At 38.0% G+C, this 13,669-nt stretch overlaps 1 pseudogene; it reads right to left on the bottom strand.

Moving 5' to 3' along the window:
* Window positions 1-2,245: 2,245 nt before the first annotated feature.
* LOC148921590 (uncharacterized) lies at window positions 2,246-3,353 on the bottom strand (annotated as a pseudogene).
* Window positions 3,354-13,669: the final 10,316 nt, after the last annotated feature.

The following is a 13,669-nucleotide window of genomic DNA, read 5'->3' on the forward strand; positions in this document are numbered from 1 at the left end:
CTCACAGGCCTACCCTCAACAACTAGGTAAGGGATGAGAGGCATATTCAAATCAATTTCAACACAGACCCTTGCAAACTTACCTCTCATCGACCAACAGTATGAACATCCACCTTATATGATGAGCCAATCAAATCCCCAATACACTTAATAGTCTCAGAATTGAAGAATTCAACTCCCATACAGATAATCTCACCCAAACGATACGTCTGGAGACATGCTCTCAGCTGCACAAAAATTAGGCCTCCATTTTTGAACAGCCACATACTGTCCTGCTACTACCCAAGGGCCCCCAGTTAACACATACAACATGTCCTCCTCCAGAACAAACCGAACAATGAAAAACCCATTATCTAAATCAACCAATTGCATAGGACCCTTAAGCCTCCAACGTTGCTTCAACCTTGCAAAGACAAAATTATAGGTATGAGTCTTCCCTACAAACTGGATAATCACAGAATTTTTCCACGGTCTATAGATCTTGTTTTTAACATGTTCAGAAAACCGAATCGAAGGACCATAAGGAGAATCCTTAACTTCATAATCACCAGCTGCAATAGAGAACCCATCCTTCTCCATTCCTTCAGTATATTCAAAACAAGAAGAGCTTAGTAACTTATCTTTGAAATTGATCTCTGGCAAGGGAGGGATCTGATCGGACTGCTCCATGCCACCATCATCTCTTCCAGAAGTTGCAGAATCCTCTGAACGGAACCGTTTGGATGAACCATCCTTCATGACAACAGGACTCTTCGTAAACCGGTGAGCCGAAAACCCGAAACCAGGAGACGCAGACGCCATCGAGCCGATCAGATTTGGAAGATTGGTCAAGAGGACGCAGGAGGAAAGGGAAGCTTTTTTTTTATGCAATTAGGTCATCCAACTTTCTCATCCATTCCAATTGAGTCCTCCCGTCAATTTGGCTATTGATTTGAGGGCTAAAACAATCCATCTTAATTAAAATATTTTAAATTTAAAAAAGTGAAAAAAAAAAAAAATACAAATCCAAATCCCTCTGCTCTCTCTGCTCTCCTTCTCTGTCTCTCCCTCTCTCCCGCAACCCATCTCCCCTCCTCCTTATCCCACACCCTCAAAATCTAGATCCAAACCCAACCTGCAACCCACTCGCCATCTCCCAACCCATAAAGCCAGAACCCAGAACCACTCGCAACCTTTGAACCCCCAAAAGATGCAAAGTGTTTGATATTTTTTTTCTTTTTCAATTTTTGAATTTGTAGAGAGAGAGAGAGAGAGAGAGAGAGAGAGAGAGAGAGAGAGAGAGGATCTAAATGGGTCTCAGATGAGGCTAGGATGGATCTCAGGTGGGGACGAGAGTGGTTGTATGCACTACTACATTTTACGTTTTGCGCGACGAAGAAGATTTCATCGTGCAAAAATACATTTAGTTGCACAAAATTCAACCCGACAGAAAAGTCGTCGCACATGATCCGTCACGCAAAGAGCGTGAAGAAAGACTTTGCATGACCAATTTATTGCATTGGTCGGGCAAAACAATGCGACGGTGAACCTCTGCTGCATAAATGGTTTAGGGACGAGACAACTCTTTGTCGCACAAACCTTTGCGCAACGACAACATGATTGTCGCGAGTACGCTGCGCGACGGATAATATTCGTTGCACGATTTGTGTCCCAACTATTTGCATGACGATATTTTCTTCGATGCGCAATGCGTGTTGCCAACATTTACACGACGAACAATATTGCGCGACAAAAATTCTGTCGTCTCGCATATCCATTTCGCGAGATGAATGATTTTTTTGCGCAAGGATAAAATATATGTATTTAAAAAGTAGTTTTTCGTTTTTATTTGAAAAAATTTGTGCGACGAAAATAGTTAAATCGTGCATAAAAGTAATATATATTATTTTAATTAAATACAACTTTTTTTTTGGGGGTGAAAAAATGAATGTGGTTTTTTTTTTTTTTGGTTATAAAATGTAATTGCAATAAAAAAATGAATTGAAGAGAACAAAAAATTATATAAAATAAAATAAATGTATATACAAGAGAAATGGTTAAAATATAATTATGAAAATAAAAAACTAATCAAATAATGTTGCAAAATCTACTTGGTCATCTATATGCGGCTCGGAGGTCTAGGCGTCCACAGGGGCAGTGGTCGTAGTCATGCTCGGGTGGACAAGCTAGGAGGTCTGGGTGTCCACAGGGCGGTCGCGCATCAAATTGCGGGACAGAATGCGGACGCGCGAGAGACTGCAGAATCACTAACATCTGCCCGTAAGCTTAGCCACCTTTGTCAAAGCAAGACTGATTGTTTGACTATGCCTTGATGAGCGAGTCTAGGTTCCCTCCACCGGTATTCCCATCCCTCGACAATATGTCCCCTACCTCCTCCTGAGAGTCTGATCCAACGTCTCCGTCAAGATCTGAAACCTAGCATCCTGTGGAGGATCCACAGACTTGATCGGAGTATCGGGAGGAAGTTTGGAGGCGAACTCCTGAAGAACCAACTGGCTCCTCTCCACCATCGTCGTCTATTTAACATAACATAAAATATAAATTAAAACATTCATATAATAACCCTGGAACTTGAATGCATAACATAAGAATTAAAATTAAATAATACTTACATGAAGAGACTCGGCTAACTCATTCCCAGGTTGAACATAAATGTCTCCAAAGACGTCGATCTCTGGGAATTTGGACCCCCCCTAAATTGAACAAGAGAAGAAAAATATTAGTACGAAAAAATAAATTAATAATAAAGACATATTAAAAATTAAATATAAACTATTTTTATTATTACCCGCCGCCGTGCATCCATCCTATATGAGAAGGGCCTGGAACCTGAATAGTGAAGAAGAGTCTTCTTCTTCCTATTGCCCTTATTGACTTTGGCTTTATTCTGTTATACAAAAAATAAAACGTATTAGTTAAAATTGAAATGAAAAAAAAAACATTAGTAATAAATATGTAATAATTTAGAAATTAATATTAAAAAATACCACAAAATCGGGCGCCTGAAAATGAGTGCAGAACCACGCCCAACTATCCTCCTACCCATCCAGCTCCTTCGGGCAACCCTCCTAAAGAGCGACTTGCGGATCATCAAACGCCTCAAAATGGTGGTGCAAGTCGCTCTTCCATTGCTTGTACCTCTCAGCGAAAAGTCTGTTGACGTACGCCAACGACTCGTCGTTGAGGTCCTCTAAGTTGTAGTTCGTCTGCAATAAATTAATTACATACGTTAAGTAATAGAAATATATAAAGTTTGAAAGAAAAAGAATTAAAAGGTAGGATACATACAGACAACTGGCCGCGAACCTCTGTCTTGATCTCTTCAGGCATGACCTTCCAAGACTTCCATTGCATCGAGCAATGGGTCCGAATGACTTAACCAACATCGTGGGCCAAGAGCTATACAACCGCAGTCTTCAACTCACGACACGGCCGGTGTTCTTCTTGGCTGCAAAGAAAGATGAAATTAACGTTAAATAAAAAACAAAAAAAACTATAAAATACGAAATAATAATACAACAGCAGTTGAAGGAAATTTGTACCTAGTTATGACTCCGACGCACGGTAGTGTCTGTCGATGTGGTGTTGGTGGTCTTTGGTGGGCGATGCGATGCCTAGCACTAAGAGGTTGCACCACGATGGCCCGATGATGCGGCGCTAGGATCCCCTAGGAGCAAGCGGCAAGTGGTCCATCAATGTTGGCGCGATAGCGACAAATGGCCGAGCCGGGAGGTGAACTCATGCGTCGTCACCGCCCTCGACTTCTAATCAGTCGACATCTGTACAATTTCATTAATACCCATAAAAATAAATCCAATTTTGCAAGATATAATTCTAAGCATAGCTTGACCTAGGGTTTACGCTTTCGGAGTATTCGGACTCCGATCCACAATTCGTCGAACCCGACACGATCCCACTAAATACAAGGTACAACATACATGAGATTGAGTTTGATCCAACGGTCGCCTAAAAATTCAAAAAATTTAGGGCCAAGGTTCCTACCCTAGATTCAAAACATGAATTTGAGCTAGTTTTGTTCTCGGACCTACCCCGAAAAATGGTCGGAATTGGCTGGAATCTAAATTCAAAAACCAGCCAAACTTAGGGTTTAACTTCTAGATACCGAAACTAACAATTACTCAAATCCTACCCAACCATCAGCTAAAGCAGAAAAAATAGTCCAGAAACCATACCTCATGTGTCGGATTTGGTGGCGGAGGAGATAAACGAGGACGGCGAAGATTTGGTGCAAAGCAAATTCGATGGCGGGCTCGGCGGTGACGGCGAGGAAGCTCGGGTTCAAAGGTTGTGGGTACCCAATCCGATTCCGAGTAGTGTCTTTGAGAGTAGCAGCGGAGGCGAGGAGGTTTAGGGCAAAAATCTGAAACGAGGAAGAAGGAGGCAGTAGTGTCATTTACTGAAACTTTATTCGATCTTGCACGACGAACAACGAAGCGTCGCGCAAGATATTTTAAATATACCTTGCACGACGAAAACTAACTAATTTCGTCGCGCAATGTTGTGAGTCCGCCAAAATTTGGAGTTAGGGTTTAGGTTCTGTGCGGTTTTGCACGATGAATAGAGAACAGCGTTGCCCAAGGCTATCTATTAGTGACTTTGCGCGACGAACTTCATGGTGTTTCGTCGTGCAAGGTTGTCATTCCGCCAAAATAAGGGATTTAGGGTTTAGCAGGAGAAAGAGAAAGTGAAGGGTCTGTGCGATTTTGTGCGACGAATAAAGAACACCACCACGCAAGGTTGTCTAGTAGTGACTTTGCGCGACGAACTTCCTGGTGTTTCATCGCGCAAAGTTGTCAATCCGCCAAAATTTGGGATTTAGGGTTTAGCGGGAGAGAGAGAGAAAGTGAAGGGTCTGCATGCGATTTTACGCGCGAATAAAGAACATAGTCACGCAAGCGTTGTCATTCCGCCAAAATGCGGGATTTATGGCTTAGCGGGAGAGAAAAAGCGAAGGGTGCATCAGGTGCAATTTTGCGCGACGCAAAGAATTTATTCGTCACGCAACCCTAAACCCTAACCTTAAACCTCGAACCCTAAATCGTCGACAATTTTAACACTGCGCGACGTAGGGCGCGAATTTGTCGCACAAATATATGTTGCATGATGCCGTGTAGTTTTGCGTGATGGAGTACTCCGTCCCGCAATGTTTTACGCGATTAATATTCTTTTCGTCGTGCAAAGTTTACTTATTTACGTGAACCTTTTATACTATATTTGTACAAATGTATCTAATTGGTATCTAGTTTCAATGATCCAACCGTCTAACTTGATTGTTTATATTTCGAGATCCTATACGCCAAAAATTGGAAAGATCAAACATTCAGAGATCAAGTAACGGGACAAAACTGTTCGACGGTTATAAATTAAATAAAACGATTTAACGGTTATTTTAACTCCGATTCTGATGATTTTTTTACAGCTACACTCCTTGATCCTATATGAATATAATGAACTAATTCGATCGTCAATTTAAGATATTTACTCTAGTGGATACCACATAATTTTATGTTATATTTAACGAAAGTATAAATAAACTCTTAATTGTTAGGGAATATATTGTTTTGATGGCATATACATTCTACGAAACTAGTTTCAATAATCCAACCGCAAACTTGTTTGTTTATACTTCGAGATCATATACGCCAAAAATTGAAAAAAAACAAACTTTCAGAGATCAAGTAACGAGACAAAACTTTTCGACGGTTATAAATAAAAAGTCACGATTTAACGGTTATTTTAACTCTGATTCTGATTATTTTTTACAACTACACTCCTTGACCATATATGAATATATATATATATATATATGTGTGTGTATATATTATATGAAATTAAAATAAATATATTTTGAGCGACGAGAATATAAATCGTCGCTCAAAATGACTTGACACGACGAAATCAATGTTGTCGCGCGAAATTGTCACTTTCTGACGACTGATTTTTTTGGTCGGACATAATGTCATCTAGTATGCGCGACGAGGCTTGTTCGTCGCGCAAATATTTGGCGCCATTTACATATTTAGGTAAAATTGTGTCTCATTTTCATTATTTAAAAATGTTTTGTAAAAATAAATTTGAAAATTTGTATCAAAAGGGTTTGGATATATTTATTTACCAATGTTTTATAACTAAATTTATTTTCATTTTTCATTTTCTTGTATAGCTGAATTTATTCATCATTATTCTTCCACTTCTCACGCAGTTTTTGTTGCATTGAGCTAACTCGCTTGTCCTTTTTCTTTTGTAAAGTGAAGTGATAAACTTTCATTAACTCATGGAAAGTCAATAAAAGTTATAATTGGATACAACCCCCTTAGGTCATATTGTTTCTCATTTTCATTTTTTAAAAATGTTTTGTCAAAATAATTTTCAAAATTATTATCAAAAGGGTTTGGATATATTTATTTACCAATGTTTTATAACTAAATTTATTTTCATTTCTCATTTTCTTGTATAGCTCAATTTATTTAACAATGTTTCATTTCTCCACATATATAAGGTTTGGATATAACAACTACCTATATTCCAACATTTGTATTACACAAAATCTGTACACTAACATAATAAAATTACAAAAAAATTATTTATTCATCATTGGAACTATAATAACTTTCGTTATCGCCGCTATATCACTTTCAGTCTCCCACCCTCTTCCTCCTCCTCTATAACTACATCATCGTCGTTGCTCGCCTACCGATCGTATCGCTGGAAGATCACCGAGGTCAATTGTAATTGACTAAATCGGTATTTCGATCGAAAAACACCCTTGTATTTGAAACGGTTCTTGTATAACATTTGTATCTCGAAGTGTTTCCACATCATTTTCCATTGAAGATTCTAAACGTTGGTCAACCACGTTGTCGACGTCGTTGTCAGTTGGGTCTAGTTTTGGTATAGCATACAAGTTCCTATGATCCATCTTCTGAACAACTTTCCAACCGTTTCCGGCTTTAGGGTCATCTAGATACACAATCTGTGTTACCATGTTTGAAAATGTAAGGGTCATCATCATATCAAGTTATGTTAATGTTCACAGATAGTAAGCCATGGTCAATTTTAACACTTCCCGGCCTATTTGGGTTGGTATCAAACCATCGACACTTCAACATGATCACTTGGTATCGATATTTGTAAAGCAATTGCATGATGGTTGTGAGTTTACCATAGAAATCAATGTCCGTACTTTCACCTCCACCAGGGACATGGGCATCGCTGTTTTGCGTACACAACTTGTCATCTCGTGCAGTCCCCAAAAAATTGACGCCATTAACATGACAACTCGAGAACAATTCATGCGCGAATGGCGAGCGAGCCAAAGTTATATAACTCATCACTGTAAGTGGGGGAATTCGATGATTTCAACTTATTCACCTAATATTATACAAAACCATTCACATGTTAGTTTGACAAATTTAAATACTACAATATATATTTGTCAATTACAAAACACCTATAACTTACAGAATCCAAAAATCATTGTGGAAACAATTCATGGTGTTTGTTGGCATACAAATGTGAAGGATGTTCTCGTTTCATCATCTCTTCATGCTAATCTAAGTATGCCATTATCTCATCACAATTGTTCAGTACGAACCAATGCACTACCTCCATGTCATTTTTAGAAAATGACTCTCCTCATCTAGGATCTCGAAAGGGTCGTGCGCTTTGGGCAAAAACAGAAAGTTTTTCATTTCTCATACCTCCATCCTTATTGCGCTAAGGACGATTGAAAGCCGTCTCCTACATATTTCAAATACTTTCCACAGAAAGTAAGGGACTCGTATTGAACCCAAGCCTCTATAATTGATCATTCCGGCTTCGCCCTGCTATGTACACTTTTTTCAGCTCTCTGAGACGCCTGCCAAAATAAAACGATTTGATACAAATTAGCAAGCATGTGATAATGATGCATACACAAACGATAAGGATTATATACCTTTCTATTTAATACATCCAGCGATAGTTGATAGGACCAGCAAGCAATGGCTCTTCTGGCAAGTGAACCATCACGTGAATCAGACTTGTGAAGAAAGCTAGAGGGAATTTCATCTCAAACTTGCATAGGACTTGGACAATGTCATGGCGCAACTGAAACATGTCTGTCTTTCGCAATGTTTTTGTCGTCAATTGGGAAAAAAATCTGGACAACAACTGGATTGGCTTCACTACATCTTCCTGTAATAGGTGTCGAATACCCACAGGAAGTAGGCGTTGCATAAACACATAGCAATCATGGCTCTTAAGCCAAGTAAATTTACCCCCATCAACATTCACGCAACGCACGATATTAGAAGCATACCCATCGGGAAACCTTATAGACAATACAAACTTTAGAAACTCTTTTTTGTCATTCGCTTTCATAATAAAAAAAATGAAAGATCCCTTCTAGCTTTATCACTGTCCCTATTCATCCATAAACCTTTTCATATGCCCATTCTTTCCAAATCAAGACACGCTTTGATCGTGTCATTTGTCTTGCCCCCGATATCTAGAATCGTGTCCACCAATGTATCAAATACATTTTTCTCAACATGCATCACGTCTAGATTGTGCCTCAATTTTAGTTTCGACCAATATGGGAGCTCAAAAAAATAGGCTTGTGCGTCCAGTTCATATGTGTAGAAGGTTTGGTTCGACTAACTGTTTTCCCGAATGGAGTAAAATCAAAACGGTTTAGTTGTTCCAAGATCTCATCACCGAACCCTTCTTTAGGTCTAATGCGATGCTCTGTGTTCCCGTCGAACTCTTTATCTTTTTCCCGCCACTCGTGGTCCTATGGCAACCATCTCCGATGACCAGGGTAACAAACTTTTCCAGATTGCCAACCAGAAGTCACATCTTCCTTGCATACAGGACATGTCATATAACCCTTTGTGCTCCACCCAAAAACCATTGCATATGCGGGAAAATCATTCATAGCCCACATAATCACAACTGCTGCGCGCAAAGTGAACATCTTCCCAGTTGATTTATCGTAAAACGTGCACATACTGTTTGTCCATAAATCCTTCACTCATCAACCAAGCGGCTTTAAGTAAACATCAATTGACCTGCCAGGATCCTCAGTTATCAAAACAGTCATCATCATGTATTCATTTTTCATGCATTTCCAAGGCGGCAAATTATATGGAAATACGAAAACCGGCCAAGTGTTGTGGTGTTAGTTTAGAACCTCATACGGATTGAATCCGTCAGTGGCAAGTCTCAATCTAACATTTCGGGGATTAGCAGCAAACTCGGGGATCGTTCGATCGAACTCTTTCCATGCCTCCCCATCTGCAGGATGCCGCATCACATCGTCTTCTACCCATTTTTCCTTATGTCATCTCATGTACTGTGGCAGTATGCATCGACATATACAATCGCTGCAACCTAGGTTTCAAGGGCAGATAACGCATTACTTTTTGTGGGATCTTAGTTGTTCTATTCTGAGATGTCATTTTGAACCTTGACTCATTGCATATAAGGCATGTATCCAACGTTTCATGCTCTTTGTAGAATAACATGCAATTGTTTTTGCAAGTGTGAATTTTTTCATAACCCAATCTAAGACCATTCAACACCTTCTGCGCGTGTTTATGGTCTTTCGGCAAACAATCTAAGAGCATTCCCCAAAAAGTAATCGAAACATAGGTTCGACATACGATACTTTATTTTTCCGTGCATTAGCTTCATAATGTCTGTGAGAACGGAAAAGCTCTCACACCCCGGGAATAACTCTTGGTTGGCATTTTTTAAACGTGCTTTTCATATTGTTCAAACTCTGCACTGTCTATTGGTGTAAGCACGTCATCTTCCCCTTCCTTATTGATATTAGTCGATGCAAATGGAAAAACATCCTGTATAATATCCATGACTTGATCATTAGGATCCACAATAGGTTCAACATTGTCCACTCTTGTTGCATTTGAAGACGAAGCATGGTCTAATTGTTCCCCATGAAGGTTCCAAATGCTATATGTCTCAATCATTCCATTCCTTACTAAATGAAATCCAACATTTTCAATTGTCTCCCACAACGTGTTGTTACACTTCCAACATGTACAATGGATTCTACTTGCACCAGGGTTGTGTGTACGTACAAACTCAATAAAATCCTCGATTTCATCCAAGTATTCATCTGAGCATCTATTCGGGTTTTGTATCTACCTCCTGATCATAATTCCTAGAATCACAATCACAACAACTTCATACGAAGTCATAATATCACCTTATGCCTCCGATAAGGGCCCTATCCTATTCGGGAATGCATAGTCATGTCACGTAATATACGGCTACATGAGATTAGATTTCGACGTGGATGAATTTCAGCAGCATCTCGATACAGTTCTTGAGGTGTACCATAAGTATAAATGCCTACGTACTCACCGAAGAACATACAGAGCTAACACCAAATCTCCACAATCGAAACCTAATCTCTGTAGCTCGTACATTACGTGATTCCTAAACTGTCCAAATAGTGGGACAATTCAAGAATTAATTGGACCGCAGTCATGCCTTTACTCATCCATGCACGAAATCCAACTAATCTCGAACCGAAAACTAAGTGTTACAAAAAATAAAAATATAAGTACGAAGTTAATTTCAATTAACTTCGTACATCACAACACCATATCCAGAGAGCTTTTCTTAATTTCATCCCTTTCAATTTCTTTGAGCATTTATAACCAGGATGGCTTGAATGGCTTTTATATTTGAAAAACTCACTCTCATAACCAGGATTGCAGTTTTGTGGACGGTGGAGAAGGCTCTGAAGATGGAGATGAGGTTGTTGGAGTTGATGATGGATGTAGAACCCAAAAGGACGCATTGTTACCCCCTCATTTTGTGACAGACAAATTGATAGAGTTGGATGATAGGACTTCATTGAAACTATTTGTTAAGTTAACGGATGTAATTGCCTTAAAAATAAAAATAAAATATTCGGGAACCCAATTGTAACTCGAGGCAAAGTTGAGTGACGTCTATAGTTAAAAACCCTAAAATTTACATATTGAGTTATCAATCCATGGTGGAGCCGCCATGGTCTTTATCTGTAAGGTCTCCACGCCACGTGTAACCCACCCTTGCTGACAAACCGTCCACATGGCGTCTTTTGGGGTGTATTGTTTTCATGGTAGGATGATGACCGTGCTATAAGGGTAAAGTTGGAATATAACTTGTAAAATAATATAAATAAGGACCAGAACAAATTAATTCTATATGATTGTACTTTTCGGACTTTTGAAGCTGTTAGGGGAGTTTTTCATTTATATTTTTAAAAAACGAAGCCAATGGTTAGACTATTGTTTGGGTTTAAAAAGTTGAAGCTTCAATAATAAAATTATTATTTTATTTATAAAAAAATTATTTTAAAATTTTATTATTAGAAAAAAAAAAGGTTAAATTTTAGGGAGTTTCACTAAAACACCCAAAATGGAGGTTGAAATTATAAAAAAACCCAACACCCAAAACACTTTATAAACACACCCAAAACCCATCATTATACACACTCAAAACCCATTTATAAACACACCCAAAAAGTTGACTTTGGGGTTAATTTTGGGTGTGTTTCTATGTTTAAATAGTGCTTGGGTTTTTTTATAAATACATGTCTAGGATTGGGTTTATTTATAAATTTGTATAAATTTTAAGATATATATAATAATATTATTATGTATATTTTTTTCTCTAAAAACAAATATAATATAGTAAATGGAATAGAAATAGGTTGGCCCACTAGGTCTTGGTCAGCATGGCTTGTGACGGCGAGCTTGCGATGACCGAATTATCTTGGCCCGACTAGCCCAAAAATACAAGACGTGTCAAGCCCAATTTCAATTATGCTTCTTTTTGTTCCGGGCCTGACTTAATAAGCTAATGAATCAAATCAGGCTCGGCCAACACAGGTGTGCCGATCGGGCCACCTCATATGGCCCCTAAAAAAAGAAGCCTCCTACATACCTCCAGTCTACTAAGTATACTAGTGAAAAACGCCTTTTATGTGTTGAAACTAATGCTTTTTGGGTTTTATTTTGAACTTTTTTTGGTTCTTTTTCTTTATTTTTCATATAATGGGCCTTAAAAAAAAACTTAAATTAACCTACTTATCACCTAAGTTTGAAACTTTTTCTTATAATTTTTGTTAAAAATAAGGCAAGTGTTAAACCAAAAAGGTCTCATTTTTCATTTTTGTCCAGGGCCTCCAAAATCAATGAACCGGCACTCAGTCAGATTCCTACTTGTGAACTACATCACATTTATCCCTATTTAATGCATTAATCTTTATTACTTCACTATTTGAATTTCATGTAACTTATGCATTAAATATTTGCAATTCTTGTAATTTATAAGTAGGGTTAATTACATTTTTGGTCACTGCCTCATTCCATCAGTTTGTTTCATTAAAAAATGTTTAATATTAAGTTAAAAACAATTAACTCCAATATAAATAATTGAAAATAAATAAAAGCAAAAAATCAAATGAAAATCAAACAACCCAGCAACCATCTCACCACCCGACAACAGTGCATCTTACCCACTCGACAGCAACCCCCCCAACCGCTCCTCTTTGCCGGCAGCGCCGATTACCACCCATGATCAAACGAATCCAGTTCTACCAACTCAACATATAATTTTTTTTAATAAATAAATATTGAAATGTTCTTATTGGGGCAAATTAGTGTGCGTGTTTCCATTTTGAGTCCCTATTGTCCCCATTGCATTAGAGAAGACCCATGTTCCCAACATCTTTCTTAACAACGAAAAAAGAAATAAATTCTTCTTACACAAAAATTAAAAAACACATAATATTCTCTATTTTTAAAGTTGCCAAAATGTCTTTGTATGTATTAAAAAGAAAAAGGAAAAACAATCAGCAACGGGAAGGAGGTGCAGCAACTCTTCCGTCCCACTCTTTTACTCCAAAACAAATTAGTAATGGGAGGAGTAGCCCAACTCCTTATAAATCCATACTAGGTCCCTTAATTTTTCAATGTGGGACAAACACTTTGGACACCCACCATCAACCTTTCAATTCAACAATTATTCATAAGTGAGTCTTCTAGCCTAAGTTAGTAAAATCCAATTTTTATTTGGAATAAGATTGGGGAGATTTATATCTAAAAGAAAGAGAAAAAGAAGTAGAGGTAATGCTCTCTCTGTGTCTTTCTTTCCCTAGTTGTATTGAATAGTCATTTTCAGTTTGTGTACATAGAGAATTCTTGGAACAATGTAGTATAACAGAGAACATACCTCTCTAGGCATGATTTTTGGAGACAGAGCAGAGCAGAGGCTTGAAGTTGTCTATTGGCTGTGAGCTTATGAATTTTTCATGCACAATTCACTCTTCTCCTTAGTCCGTACAATATAAATCGTATATATTTCTACGTGAGGTGTATATATATGCGTCTAGCTTTTGATATTTTAAGTCTATTATTGGATTTGTTTAATGTATGAAGCAGACTTCAAAATTCATTGATCATTGGATTTGTTTAATTACTTTTCATGTCAGAATATTATTAAGGAAATTAGTTAATATCGCGCATATTTTCTTATTTTTTATTTTTTATTTTTCGGGTTGCTTGAATGCTACAGAGAGATGTTTCTTTATTAGAGAAAAGAAGACAATAAGACACCTTCCCTTAATATGTTCAACAAAACTTCAACAT

Source organism: Prunus mume, linkage group LG1, assembly GCF_029339155.1.
Source record: "Prunus mume cultivar Tortuosa linkage group LG1, ASM2933915v1, whole genome shotgun sequence".
Lineage (NCBI taxonomy): Eukaryota > Viridiplantae > Streptophyta > Magnoliopsida > Rosales > Rosaceae > Prunus > Prunus mume.